Source organism: Amblyomma mixtum, chromosome 6 (genome assembly GCF_055824585.1).
Source record: "Amblyomma mixtum isolate Tamu chromosome 6, ASM5582458v1, whole genome shotgun sequence".
In the NCBI taxonomy this organism is placed as follows: domain Eukaryota; kingdom Metazoa; phylum Arthropoda; class Arachnida; order Ixodida; family Ixodidae; genus Amblyomma; species Amblyomma mixtum.
In genome coordinates this window covers 160,027,998-160,043,920 of record NC_143017.1, presented here as the reverse complement: position 1 = coordinate 160,043,920, position 15,923 = coordinate 160,027,998, and positions in this window count along the sequence as shown.

The window sequence follows — 15,923 nt, the reverse complement described above, 5'->3', positions numbered from 1 at the left end:
TGCAGTACATTTCCGAATGTTCCGCACACACTAAGATCCCCCAGGAAATCCGATCATTTTAGCAGCGCTATTTTTTAACACATGTAAGTCTTCATACGGCTTCAAGCCTGGTCCACATTCTTCTGCAGCACAGCTCATCCGTGTACCATAAGCAGAGCACGTGCTTAAAATGCACAGCATTTCTGTGGCTACACTGTGCAATCCATGAGCGTGATGCGATAGCTTCCGCAAGCGTGCTTGGAAAAAAAGAAAAAAGTGTGAAAAAAAGAAAAACAGACGTTCGCGAGTGTACTTTGGCTCAGTTGTGCCGGTATCTCGTGCACGGAGCATCAACAGTGGGAGGCGCTCACGTCGGAACTATAGCCTAACCTTACCCTCTCTGCCGGGACCACGGTGTAAGAGTAGGCTATGTCTTTCACCGTGGCCGGGACAAAACCTTCACAAACAAAGTCGGCCGGGCCCTCCCAGACCGGAGGAGTCGCATACCAAGTTGCCCCCGGACGTTAGTCGCGCTTAAATTCACTTTATCTTCTCTGCACGTGTCGTGCCCCCTGTCGTGCCCGGACAGATGGGTAGGCAAGTAAGTGACCCGCCTCCCTGGCTCTCCACCCGGTAGAACGCGCCCAGCAACGCGGACAGCTCCGACTTGTCACGGGTCGCCGCTCGCTTGGACGTTCGCCAATATGGCGCGCGAAAATCGCTGCCGCGGAGTGTGAGCCGGTGTGAGCCACGTCAGCTCCAGCGAGAGAAGCAGCAGCAGCAGCTTCAGCGGCCAGAGCTAAGCGAGCGCAGCATCGCGAGCTCGCATTAGACCCTTCTCGCTGCATGCTCGCTAGCGCGCGTCCGTGCGGTAGTTAAAAGTGCACGCCACGCTGCTCTCTTTCTCTCCCTAACTCCAGTCCAGCCTCCACCCTTCCCACTTTCAGCTCGTGCGCGGGCATAGCTCATTCCTCGGTCCCGCGTTGAGAGCTATGTTTAGTCAACGCGCGTGGCGAGCTCTCTGGGGACGTGCAGCGGCGAAGCAAGAGAAAGAAGAATGAAATAAATAGAGAGAAACAAAGAATAGAAAAGAAACATGGCTCTCTCTCGAGTCCAACGCCGCATATGTAAGCGCCCTGACAGGGAGCTCAGTGAGGGCCGTTCTGCGCGCTGTTTTGCTTGCTCGTGGTTTTCCTAGAGACCTCCTGCCGTCCGTCGCGTCTCGGCTGCTGGCTGCGCGCATTTAACGCGCGCTTGCATGCACGTGAGCGAACCGACCTGACCTGACGCCTTCCCCGCTTGATTTCTTCCTTCTCTCGCTGGCCGGGACGTGCGCAGCATGCGCTGTTTCGCTCCTGCTTTCCAGTGTTGTTGCAGCGTATATACATACACGAACGCAGGTAAAAAGAGTTCACAGATGCGCGCAGAGGCAAACGGACGCAGTACCACAGAATCGTAGTCCACGGAATTCAGGAAAATTTCTCACCGTGGAGTGAATTAAAATTGAGGAAACAGTTAGCATTCACCCAAGCAGACGCGCTTCGGTGGAGGTGAAATGCAAGAGTATACTGTGCTCGTGCTGTGCGATGCGAGTGTTAATTAAAGAACCCCAGGAAAGGACCCCTTTTCCCTCTTTCCCGTTCACATCCCTTCATCCCTCTCCCCCAGTGCAGGGTAGCCAACCAGAACATCTTTCCGGGTAACCTCCCCGCTTTCCTTCTTCCTCTCTCTGTTTCCAGGTCGCTGAAATTTCCCTCTTCCGTCTTTCCCTCTTTCCTTCCTTCATCCATGACAGTGCACACTGAAGATCCCGAGATGGTCGAAATGATTCCGCAGCCCTCCATCACAGCAACTCTTTCTCTCTTTCTTATTTCACTCCCTCCTCCTTTGACTCTGCAAGGGCCTTCCGAAAAAAAAACGCGTAACGTGCGAGCAATACACGGCCTCACCACAATAGTATAATGACCGTCGGCACTGCGGAGAATTACGTTCGGATATTATTTAAATCACTCAGCTGTTGCCATCCTTTAATCATACACACCTCCTGCTTCGTTCCTTCATAGATGTATGCATCAAATACAGGCTGGAAAGTTGAGCATTCTGCAGAGCTTCTGGACAATGGTGTTATGCCACGAAGCATGTATATAGATCCTTGGACAGGTGATCCCGGATGTTGTCCAGACGACCATGCGTACAGGCAGCTCTCGGTACTCACGTAATGATACGGCTCTCCTTATTTGACTCGTCAGCGAATGAATGCTTGTTCTGTACGTGCGACCCCCCCCCCCCCCCCCCCTACAATTAGGGCAAGAACGCATTTGCGTTTTGCAAGTGGGCCTTGCGTTAGCCTTGCTAACCAGAAGCGGCGACGTTCGCATTGCGAAACCGCGCGGCTGGTTGCCAACTAATGTATCGTCACTCCCTGGCATAAGGGCACATTTTAACGGCAGGGTTTTGCTTTTCTGAATAAGAAAAAGGAATATGAACCGTGTGGGGACGCCTTCGTCCCCTGCGTTCACTTTGCCGCATTGCACCCCCTACTGTAGTTAGCTCCTCCGAAACGCGCTCTTCTCAGTTTTGGTTACTTTAACTAACAGGGGAGGGCGCTCGCGTCGCGGCGACACCAGCGCCACGGACGGCGTTTTGCTGCGCGCGCGCGAGGGATAGCTGGGACAGGGAAGCGTGTTGGACGTTCACGCGCAAAGCTCCGCTCTTCGCCGCGGGCGCCCTCGTGTGGAAACGTGTTCCCCTCAGCTCGTCCCGTCCGGCCTCGGAGATATTCCCTTTGCCCTACCGTGGGCGAACGTTCGCTCGTAACCGTGCTGGTGAGTCGGACATCCTCGATTCCTCAGTGTATTTTGTTGCTAGCTGGCGTTATTGTTGTTATAGCAATAAATGCCTTGTTTGTGTCAGCCAGTGTGTCGTTCCTTTGTTCCCGCAGAGCACGGCCCGCCGTGGTCGGCGTGCGCTCGGTAGCGTACGCGACCACGGGGTGGGGTCCGCGCGGTTTTGAACTGTGTCAGCCGCGCTTAAACGGGGAGAACGTATTTATCTTCCCCAGTTTAAACCCCATAACCGCTACAGCCATGCCATGCGAACGGACTGTGCTAAATAGCATGGAAATTGTAGAGTAAGATGAATATCATTCTGGGCCATGTATAGAATGTAAGCAAAAGCTAAGAACATTCCCCGTGCGATGAGAGGACACATTCGACGGTACAAGCGCGTGTTCATTAAGTTTTGTTAACAGTTTAAACAGTCCCTTCAATGCTATGGCAATCGGGTTAAATCAATATATGTGCTCCCACCACTCATGTAATACCCCCACAGTGGGGTTTTAGAGGTAATAAAGTGAAGTGAATTTCATCATTCACATACTTTGTCTGCAAGACGCATAGATAAGCTTACTGTTCTGGTAAACACCAAAACGTGTTTCAGTCAATCCACACCACTCAAAACAGTCTCTATCAACATAAAAAGAAAAAAAAAAGAAACTATTCCCTTTTGACCAGCTATCGCTAACCGCTCGGCCACGTACGTACATGGACTGGGAATTCTTCCGACAACCCATGAAAGCACGGCGGCCGAGACCCCTAGCAACAAGCTTTCAGGAGTCGGCGACGACCGAATCAGCACCCGCCTCGGGCGCCGTGACAACAGCAGGGCCACACGACCGCACTGACGCCTCGAGTAATGTACACATGAAGGACTTTTAATGAAGGACGTGTTTCAATAAATCAATCGTGCAACGTTTGATATGGCAGTCTACTCGCGTGCAAAGACGAGCTCAGGCGCTTGGTTACAATTAGATGCAGCACAGTGAAATTACAGGTCTAAATATTAGCAACGTAAAATTGCCGACTACGAGATTCAGTTAAATTCAGCACGTGTTCTGCTTACGCCGTGCATAGCTGGGTCTGTCGTCGCAGATTTCTCCACTTTGTAAGAAGTTCTCACATTATGCAGCGGCTAAATTGCGCAAAAAGGACTGGTGGATATGCCCTGAAACCAGTGTGCGATTATATTCACGATTATATAATTTCATCTGGTAGATTCCTCTGCTAGAATGTGAATCCACTACTTTTCATTTCCCGTATTTTTTGTTTTGTACAAACTTCAGCTCTGCGTCCCAAAATTATCAAAATGCTCCATTCCTTGTACATGTGTGCGTTTGTATCCGCTATGCACCCTGGCCAATACCCGTCGTGGGTATGCGCCATTAAGCCTGGGGACATCATCCTCACCATTTTACTGCTGACTCCAAAACCGGGAGTTTCGGTAGTGAGCGTGTTTACGTACATAATATTAAAGGAGAAAAAAACAGACGAATAAAGAACTAAAAAGCTGTAATTAAAATTATAAGAGATACGCAATAAAAAAAGAAAAAAAAAACATATAAAACGGTGCTCTTTTCGATGCAACATGAAACAGGCAGTAATTAATGTTTGCTGTCGTTACCTATGCATCCCCCTATTCAGTCTGTAGAAATGTACACAACGATAGGGAAACTAAGCAGTCACCAACAGCGTACACTCGCAGTCAAAAGTAAATGGAAGGCGACTTGGTCAAAAAAATTTAATTTTTTTAAATCTAAAGCATAATGGTCCATGCTTGTTGGTTCACAGTGAAATTTGCAAAATCACAATTAGGCTGCACATATGTATACAAGGATGCATGAATTGGGGGGGGCCAATGATTAAATTTTTTCGTGAATATTGCCTTCGATTTACTTTTGACGGCACCTGTACATACGGCGAAACAGAACAAAAGAGAGAGAAAGACAATGGTAAGTCAGCAAAAACAAATGCACAAAGTGAAAGAGAAGTGTATGGTGAAAGCCACGGTAACTGCTTCACTTCGAGGGGGGGGGGGGGGGGGGGGGGGGCTGTCAGGACCATGTTGTCGGCACACTGCAGACGCTTTGACAGTCCAACAGTCGGCTAACCTAAGCAAGCGCCCGTGGCAAAGCTCAGTTCTTCGATTGCGGAGGTGAGGTGAATGCCCTGCGAATACCGAGAACAAACCGAGCGCGCTTCCATTCCGCTGCCCTCGCAAAAGTCTGAGGAATTCAGCAGCGCCCAATTGACCGCTGCCTCATGGCAGTAAGCCAGATGGCTTTCAAAGATGGTTCTCAGCTCAGTTATTTCCTTTCTCCGTGACAGTCCACCGTGACTACGCGACAACACAAAACAAAACAATCGCACTTGAAGCCAGCACTTCTTTTAGCTCGCAGCCCAGACAAAGTAATCAAGTGTTCGAGTTACTGACAGCTGCTGCTTGCACAATATGCACTAACGTCATGGCCGGGAACATTAATAAAGTCTATTACAGCTTCCTTATTCGCACTGCAGCGTTATGAAAGCCTAAAACTTATCGTTTCTCTACACCTCTCTCCCTTCCTTGAATCAGAACAGGGAAGAGGGCGCCTTCGCTTTCTTCCACCGGTGAGAGATGATCTGGGAGTGAGAGACGAGTAGTGAATTCCCCTTCCCCCTTTCACACTCTTTCCAGTGTCCTGTCATGCCTATACAGCAAGAAAACAAAAACAGGAATGGTAGCAAGTGTGATTAAAGAAAAACTTTGTTCTGTTCAACAACAGGCGAGGTAATTACCTTCAGCGGGAGGCTACGTCGGGGTACTGTGATTAATGACCTGCCGCATGCCGAAGCCATTTTTCACACAGATCGAAAATGCCCACACGCTGTGGTGACCAATAGACACCAGCGGCTCGCAGCGCGTTTCGCGGAGGTGGCAGGACATCCACAATTTCTTCTCGAATCCCGAGGCACCACACATTATTGCGGATGCGTGGCGGCAACCGAGCTTTCAAACCAGAATGCTGTCTCACTTCCATAGATGCATCGACGTGGTTCAGCCTGTCGGGACACTTTCCTTCTCCGCAGTGATGTAGCTAGCTTTAAGTAGGAAGCAGTTCTGGCTCTTACTGTTCCTGTTAGTGCTATTTATTCAACTCCGATCATAATGGTGGTATTCTGCATGGGCAAAATGTAAAAAAAAAAAAAAATAATAATAATCGACGTGTAATTTTCAAGGATATAATTCTACAGGTCCTTGATGTCCTCTGATTAACTATTAGCCGTGCTGCCTTGCCAGGTCCTTTTGTCTCCGTCTCCCGCCTCTGGACATGTTGCCGATGTCAGAAGTTTGGCGAATTCCGTTCCTTTTTTTTGTTATTATGGTTTATTATGTTATTATGTTATTATTTTGTTATTATGTTATTATGGTTCTTTGTTGCTGTTATAGTTATTAGCCGTGCTCAAGTATCTTGCAAACAGTGCACGGCTGCATTGTTTGACAATGTTCGTGGTTTCTGACACTGCCGTCATCACTACGAGGCGAACTGGCATCATCGTGGAAGGGACATTTCAAGAAAGGGTGGAGAACCGTTGCGTGATCCTCGACTAAGAATTCTTTATCTCAAGCGCACAAGCAGTACTTTGCAAGATAGTACTGCACAATGTTTACAAAAAACAAATAGACTTCAAATAGCAATCAACATTGGACCGCGCGTGTCTCAAGGGCTTAGCATGTCTCCTACAGTGCTTAGCACCATAAACGTCTTTAGTGAACTAAATGACTTCTTTGGCCCGCCTACCGATCGGAACTGCTCCGCCTTCTTACCTCGTACTAGGCGCTTCCAGGCAATAAAGTGTTCTAACACAACCCTGTGGCTATTCCATCGTCAAAGTTCGAACTGCGGCACCGGCCATATTCTCTTGAGAAGAACTTCAATAAAACTTGAGTTGGGCCTAGTTGGTACATGATGTTGTGAAGGTATAGGATGCGCAATCAAAGAACGAACCACGAAGAAAGACACAGAGACACACACAAGCGCATGTGCGCTTGTGTGTGTCTCTGTGTCTTTCTTCGTGGTTCGTTCTTTGATTGCGCATCCTATACCTTCTCTTGAGAAACCGGGCTCTGAACAGCGGAGTTTGTTTTACTTCGGCAAGAAAGAAAATTATGATGTCGGGGGAAGAAAAAAGGGTTGCATGTCTCCTACAGTTTCATTTCATCACTGCCATTTCAAACCGAATGTGAGAGGCACTGCGTGTCTCCGGCTTAGTTGAGAAATGAGCATGCACTTATGGGTGGCACGAACAAGTATCTTTTGGGCACAGTTGTTGTTCGCTGCGCTACTGTATGCGTTGTGCTGTTTGCAATCTCTTAATTGAACAGCCTGTTCAGTATCCGAACCGTGCATATAATGACTGAGCGCTAAAGAAACAACCCACTCTATATGTGCACGTGCAATCCTGTCATATGTGCCACCGTCTCCTGGCGTAGCAGTCAGCGCATTGCATGTGCACGATCGCCGATGCGTGCAGAGGCGTTTAGTGTTATACTTTGGGTCAGCAGCCGCGCAAGAACGTTCATTTCGTCGATTGGAAGTTCCGAACACGACTCTCGGGGTATGTTTCGTCGCACCAACACCTTTGCTCAAGGGCACATCACCACCACCTGATCTGTCTCGTTCGGAAACAAATTATCACGCCCGATGAAAAAAAAAAAAAGAAGTAATGATTGATTTGCGTAGTTAGCCAGATGCGTATTAGGTGCACTAGCAGTTCGGTTTTCACTTCGTATCCGATGTTCCGATCCAGTGTTCACGGATGGCAGTTGTTCCGATCGCGATGATGGGCTAATGTCCATATATGCGGAACTGGTCATTTTCTACATTCACAGATCCCTGGGAGTCTTCCACTGCCCTTCTATGGCAGGTGCTGCCATCGATGGGACTTGGCTTGCTTGGGTTGAGTTGCGATCCAGGTTGCTCTTCGCGAGGAACCTCTCACGATCAGTTGAGCTGCCGCCTGAGACGGTGGACAGGCTGCCCCAAAACCGGCTTCAAACAGACAGACAGTGACAGACAAATACATAACGGCTTAATACGAGGAATTGCCACTGTAAGTGCTGGCGCACTAAAAAAAAAAATGTTTTTGTCACCGTTTGTCACTGTCATAGTGATCGCTGGTAGCGCCTCTCGTCACGTCACACTGATCACCAATCAGACGGCCAGCCGCTCCATTTCGCGTAGACTCATCTGCTCCAACAGCGCACGCAATTCACGAGCAGGCAGTGTGCATAAGGCGGCGGCGGCGGAATACTCGATGATCACTCGCCTAAGTGGACCCCAAGCGGCGTCGGGAGGTGAGGGGGGATTAATGGTCTATGCAGATGCGGGCGCATTCGCTGATGCGTCAAGTCTTTCTGCGCTAATGTGGCCTAGCCACGCGCTATCCCCCCTCTGTAATTTCATCCACTGCAACTTTGCCGGGAGCTGGTATAGGAGGAAATCTGTATAGTTGCTACCGCGCTGCGATGTATAACAACGTAACCTTTTTGCGGAACGTTTACGGTTCTCGCAGCTTTGCAGCTCGGCGTTACGCTCGAAGCCCGCGGATGCAGTAATCTTCCGTGGTTCGTTACCCGGCAAAAATATCAAAGATTGCTCCGCCCAGTAATGATAGATGTGTATACTGCTGCATGATACCTCTTTCACTTCCCCACCCCTTCCCCCGTGGTCAGGGGCGCTTGACACGTCGATGATTGATAATATCCTTATCTTGCCATCTTCTTGCTACAAGGTCGCGGTGTCGTGCAGTTTTGGTCGCGTGATCACCGGAAGGAGCGATTTTATGCTCGGTTAACGCGACCGGGTCAGTTCAGTGTTAGTATGGCTGTGCACCGCATACCAATCAGACGAGGAGAGGGAGGAGAGAGGAGGAGATCTTTAATTAGCAGCTATATCGCAGCTCGCTGATTTTCTGTCGCCTTTATTTTATACCTTTTTCTAACCAAAATAAACAAGCTCCTGAACAGACAACGCGGGAAGTTTCAGAATTGCACGAAACGTTTTTTTTTTTCAGCTTAATATCTTAAAGGGGCCCAGAAACACAATCTTAGTTGACTGGTTTGCCTGTTTACGACATGCAGTGAGTTACAATGGTGCTATTAGCGTCGGTAATAGCACGTATATTCTTTTTTTAATGTTTTATGTCCTCCCGAAAACAAATTCATGGCTCTGATGGTGTCCCCACACAGTGGCGGGTTTCAGCAGCGGATATGACATCACCTGGCGCTAACCTGATGATTGGACAAACAGTAAATATACTGCAAATTGTGTGATTAAATAGAGACACATTTTGTCACCTGTCTGCGTTTTCTATTAGATCAACAGAAACAACTTGTTTGTCTTAGATAAAAGCCCTGCAAAGCAAGTAAACTAAAAATGCACCACCAGGGGCTCTAGCATGGCAACGACGCTGCCAGACTCAGCAAGAACGAGTTACAGAGAGCAGGCAACCATGGAGTGCAAACTTCCGCGACGTGCTCTGGCTGGCTGTTTTGATTGGTTGCGCCAGGTGCCGTCATTGGGAGAGCGAAATAGGAGTGGGAAGCCCCGTCAAAATCGAGTTGAGGGCAGCGTTTTGTTTGCTTGTATTTTCAAATTTCTTAATTGAATAACTCCCGTTCCAGTGCATCGATTCCTGTAATTCTTCCTAAGTCAGCATCTGTGTGACATAAAGAATCCACCTGAAGTATAGCCCGGTATCCCCCCAAGCAGTGTTTCGCAGCCCCTTTAAGGTATAAGGTATAAACCGCATAATGAAGCGAAAATTATCTACAGATATTGTGCGCTGTGCATGCAGTCTAAATGCTTGATGCAATTTTTTAATTTTGCATTTTCACTTGATTTGCATTTTAAACCGCAAATACAGCCAATGGCGGAAATTCCCTCCGTAAGAACCAGAAATTGCTAAACCAGGCCCCCTTTACCTGCAGCAGCTAGCAAAAAAAGTGAGGAAATTTCGGTTCTTAAAATTCCCTGCAATGCGGCGAAAATTCCCTTTTCTCCAGACTTAACTCCTCAAATTTCCCGAAAAGGGGAAAATTTCCCGAATGGAGCATTACTGGCTAATGGCATGCTCTAATCATTGCGCCACAGAAAGGCTCGTTCTGGTCACGGGGGAAGCATACGCTATAGATGGTGCTAAATATTGGTTCAAGTCTTTAGACTAAGCAGTTTGCGTTTGCACTCTGATGCTTGGCAGTTACGGCCCACCTGAAGTTTGTGTGAATCCTGGCTTTCCGCCGTCGCCTTTGCGCGGCTGTGCCGGCCTCCCGCGTTGTTTCTCCTCTTTCCCTTGCTCTTGCCTCAGGCGGTGGAGAGGCGGCTGGGTGACTAATCACTGTCATTTAGCCACAGCTCCGCCCCGGCTCCCCAAGGGTCTTTGCCATTGGCGCCTTTTGGCGGGAATACGGGACCCGCTTTGGGGCGGCCGCGCACCGCGCGACCGTCCGAGCGGGGCCCAGAGAGAGAGATCCCTCCGAGACAGCGTAAGGTGCGTACGCAACTGTTTTGTCCGTGCCGGCCTTTGCCGTTCGGACCAGTGCATACTCGAGCTCGCCCGCACGTGTCCTCTGACCTGCCGCGGCTCGAGCCTGTCCAGCGGGGTCCAGCGACCTCCGACAGGCGTACATTGCGTTGTTTGCCCACTCTCTCTCGCAACCGGCCCAACGGTCGACACGAGAGAGGGATCACAGTACTGCCGCGGGGACATTCTCCTGCAGCGGCGTGCTAGCGGCGCGCATTGCTCGAGTCGCCTCGTGCGCGCAGCGGAGCCTTGCTCCTCGCGCGCCGGGACGGGGTGACTATTGAGTGTGTGTGTATCAGCTGGAGGACGACGTGAATAAACGTCTCCTTTGTGAACTTGGAGGCCTACTTCTTTGCGGCGAATCGCTCTCCTCCCAGCGGAGGTTGAGTGCGCCGCCGCGGTGTCCCAGTGTGTGTGTGGTGACGGCTGATCGGGGCCCTTGGCTCGCGCGACGCTCGAACCCGCGGTGGGTGGTGGCCTGTGTCCACGTAGAAACCCACAAGTTCCAAACTTCAATCGGAGAGAAGTGGGTGAAGGGGCACTCTTTTGTCCACCCGTCTGCATAACTTTCTTAGTTTCAGGAGTTCCGTAATTAAGTGCTGTCAGGACCCTATAGCGGTGAAGTGTTTTCGTAGAAGTGCCATTGAACCTTCTTGTTTTCGTTTTCCCAAACGTAGCTTTTCCTTAACCCAAAGACTCAGATACGCCATGAAATGGAGCCCGAGTTTGAGCCAGCCTGTGCGCTACAATAGTGCTCAGCCACACTGATAAAAATCAAACCTTGTGTCTTATAGACTTGGGCAAGGGTGTATGTCATCTACACTGAGCTATATCGCAACCACCAGAAGCGACACAAGCTACCAAAAAACTCTGTATACTTTGCCGGAGAAGCTGTTTTCCTTGATGACCAGAGGGCTGCAGCGTGGAGCAGTAATCATTGCTGTCGTATAAACGGCTGCCAGGCTTGATTGTGTCAGAGACAGACGAAATGGCCATCGAAGTGCAGCAATGGCGTACGTGTTTTGACATCGTTTGGGCGCATTGCACGATCCTTGCGAAACTGTCTACTCTCCGTGGGTGTTTTATGATTACGGCAGCTAGACGATCACGGTTGGAAGGAAACTGCTGAGATCCATGAGTCAGTGGCGGGGAAAGCAGGCTCAATCATATCAGCTTCTTGACGTTACACAATGGAGCCGAGTGCAACCAAGGTTCGCAACCTAGGGGAGCGATGCGCAGCGGAAATTTACGGCTTCGCTCGGGCGGTCCAAAGCGAGAGAGCAGAAAACAAGCTCTTCGGAAAATAGCATCATGACCGGGCTTGCGTGCAGAGTTTCCATCTGGACGCGCACGACGCTGGTGAAAGGGAGAGAAAAAGTCGTGTGGGTAGTGCACGAAGGATATAAGGTTAGTGCTTGACATGCAAACGGAAAGCTGCGGATTCCGCTGTTTCTAAAAAAGAGCGAACGTTTTCTGTACTGTTCTCGTGATGGTGTTTGCGTTTTGCCCGAGTTCCATTAGCGAGAGGAGCAGCAGACAATGAGAGTGCTGATAACGGCCAGATCGTTAAGAGGATGTTCCAGTGCCAACTCCGGAGTCCATCGCGAAGTTGTGAGTCGTGTTCTTGTTCCAGACCCCCTTCAGGTGAACGCGTCTATGGTTTAGTCTTTTTCCGTGACACCTTACGAACTGTATTTTGTAATCACCTCGCATCCTTCATCAGTCTTTGAAACTACAGCGCGCTGTTTTGTCCTTGTTTCCATTTTTTTGGTATGTATGGTATGGTATGGTATGGCATGGCATGGCACATGGCATGGTATGGTATGGTATGGTATGTGTTTAGTACCTAAGCTACATGGGCTTGTGCTCCGGATTAATTTCGACCACGTGGGGATCTTCACCGTGCACTGACATCTCACAGTACATGGGCGCCTTGCGTTTCGCCTGCATCGAAACGCGGCCGCAGCGGCCGGGACCGAAACCGCGTCTTCGGTGTCAGCACCTCCAGCCACTGAACTACCGTCAGTCGGCATAGAAGTGAAGCAATAAAATGTTTCACACACTCTCCAATACAGCTGCTTTTGTATAAAGTAATGACTCCGCGCACCCGCACCTGGCGACACAGGTGAGGGACGGTCGTCTGTGTGGGTCATCAACATGCACTGTCCCTTTGTTAAGGCGAAAGCCTTTAATGGCTCATATACTGTCGTCTGTTAGCAGAGGGTGTCACACCTTTGCTTGTGTTAACTCGGGAACTAAAAGAGATACGAAAAAACGAATGGTTGCTTCAGATAGAGGAGGGAAAAATTAACCTAGAAGCCAAGTTTTATGACTGTAGATTAATTAGTTAATGAATTATAGGCAAAAATGTCGAAATTGCGTCGAAATAGTGCCGACGTCGATATAACCACGGGAACGGTGTGACGTCACATCCACCGGAAGTCGTCACGGAATAGTGTCCTCGGCTTTCTCCTTTCAACACTTTAGTTGCCGAAGTGTCATAGCATTTTTTTTTTTTTTTTTGAGCCTGTGCCGGCGCACTGACAGCCGTGTTCCCGCGAAACTCGGCGTTATTTCCCGCTCACAGCCTCTCAGCCGAACTCCAAGAAATTTTGCGTGAGGAGGCTGCCAGGTATGCGTACGCCACCCATCGATGGCACTAAGTGGCATAAATGGCACAATATTTAAGGCACCTAAAACTTTATGGTGACTAGAGACCTTGAGAGAATAAAGGTGAAATATCACAGTCAGTTTAGACCGATATGTCGAGAGCACTAGCAGCTACTCTAAACTTTGAGTTTTGCCGCCGCGGTGGCTCAGTGGTTACGGTGCTCGGCTGCTGACCCGAAAGACGCGGGTTCGATCCCGGCCGCGGTGGTTGAATTTCTTTGGATGAGAAATTCTAGAGGCCCGTGTACTGTGCGATGTCAGTGCACGTTAAAGAACCCCAGGTGGTCGAAATTTCCGGAGCCCTCCACTACGGCGTCTCTCATAGCCTTAGTTGCTTTGGGACGTTAAACCCCATAAACCAAACCAAACCTAAACTTTGAGCTTTATGAGCGACGTTGACGGTACAGGCAGGACCGCAGCAAACCTGTGTCCAAGATGGCTTCTGTGTATAGTGCAACTAGTCATAACTAGTCGTCATGTTCCATGCTGCGTAAAAATCCAAGTAAGACCATTGCCACACCTGATAGTATAGTTGATTTAGTGACGGCCAGTTTTTAGGTTCTCTCTCTATATTTTTTTCTCACGATTTACTGCTGTGCAGTTGTGTAAAACATTCTTATTATCTTTTTGTTAAGAACTACTACTGGGGCTAGTTGGAAATACATACTTGAAGGAATCGGTGAGCGCTATAAAAACACGGAAAAGGGACGAACACACAGGACGAAGCGCTTTCAACAACTGTTTAATCTCAATAGAAACATGACTATATACACACATTTGACGTCATATAAAAAAACAGAAGAGGGAGGAACGCACGCGCTGACAAGAATGAAGGGAAAAAATCAAGAATGAAGGAAAAACAGGCAAAAACTACGCGCGCTTACAACAGCCGAAGATTACTGTTCTTTTACGTCATTTACAGCATTCCACTCAGCTGCCAACGAACTTACGTAGGGCAAACGGGCAGATGCCTTAACAAGAGGCTCCGGGAACACGAAAGATCGTGTGAACAACTTGCAAAATCCGGGAATCTGGCACCTCATTGCGCACACTGTAAATGCACATCCTTGCTAAAAAACACCAAGGTAATAGGTAGGGCTAGAAATAGACGGGAACGAGAAATTATCGAAGCTTTCGCAATGCATGTTGCTCCCGATAAGCAATGCGTCAGCTTCCCTTCGGTGATGTTAGGGGGAACTGAATTAACCTACCTCAAGAACAGTAAACTTCGGCTGTTGTAAGCGCGCGTAGTTTTTACCTGTTTTTCCTTCATTCTTGATTTTTTTTTCCTTCATTCTTGTCAGCGCGTGCCTCTTCTGTTTTTTGATATGACGTCAAATGTGTATATATAGTCATGTTTCTATTGAGATTAAACAGTTGTTAGAAAGCGCTTCGTCCTGTGTGTTCGTCCCTTTTCCGTGTTTTTATAGTGCTCACCAATTCCTTCAAGTTTGTTAAGAACATTGTATGGCCTTCTCTTCTCCTTTCGCCCCACCGCGGTGGCTCAGTGGTTATGGCGCTCGGCTGCTGACCCGAAAGACGCGGGTTCGATCCCGGCCACGGCGGTCGAATTTCGGTGGAGGCGAAATTCTAGAGGCCCGTGTACTGTGCGATGTCAGTGCGCGTTAAAGAACCCCAGGTGGTCGAAATTTCTGGAGACCTTCACTACGGCGTCCCTCATAGCCTGAGTCGCTTTGGGATGTTAAACCTCCATAAACAAAACCGATCTACTGCTTAGTTCTGTCACTTATCATACAAAGCTCGTCAATCATGCGTGACGCACTACAGAGTCGTACAATGCGGAGCAAACAAAGCAGAATCGATAGCTTCTAGATTTGAGATATACTATATAAATAAATCCCAAGATATATAAATCCCAAGCTCGGCCAAGAGGCGCTTCGGAAGCGGGCAGTCAGCGCCCTCTATGGAGAGGATATGTCACAAAGCAGGAGCGGGATTGGCTGAGTCACTTTCTTGCAAGGCAGTGCTCGCAAGAAACAAAGGTTTGTTTCCCGATTTCTACGCTCTTGCTTCAATGTAACGTTTGTTGCGTAATTTCAAGAGCTGCGCCGCTTTATCGATTTTTCTTAAGTAAAACCATCGCTTAGAAAGGTTAATAAGGGCAGAAAGAAATCGCGGTGCACAAGAAGCATTTATTCCCTTCTAAATTAAACACGCCGCGCTCATTGCCAAGGTGATTCAGTGTGCACTTTAAATGCAGTTGATAAATTACCTCGCAGATTCTATCTGCCACGCCTATTGCAAGAATAATAGCATTGTAAATAAACGAGTGCAATGAAGCTTAAACCCATGCGCGCTACGGCAACGCTAAAAAACAAACGTTGCCTCGTCAAAAGCACAGCACATGAATAATATAATGGATTGCCGGTTTGCACAAACTTGTTATTAACGTGTACTGAAAAAGTAGCCTCCCGTGCATAGGCGCTTTCATAAATAAGGTGACGCCACTTGGCTGGTCGCGACGCACTTTGCCAGGTAAAGCCAGGGATAGCTAGCGTCCCGATAATGATCTCGCACTAACTGCAGCCTAAATAAAAACTGTCGTCAAGTGCCCTTAAATGCGTTTCGAATTGGAAAGCCCCTCGAAAAACATGAAGCACAAAAACCCGGAGAAGCAACTCTCTCACAGCGCTAAAACCTCGTCGTTTCGTCCACCGTGTTCCGCGTTTATGCAGTGTGAATTCGAAATGCATAACAATAAACGAGCCCAACTCTCCACCCTTTCATAATCTCTGCGATACTATCAAATTAATTTATACCTGTCTAATAATTAAGTGTTAATAATTTTAATAATAATTTTAATAAAGTTAATAATTAATAATTAAGCCTTCGCTCGCGCGCAAAACATTAGAG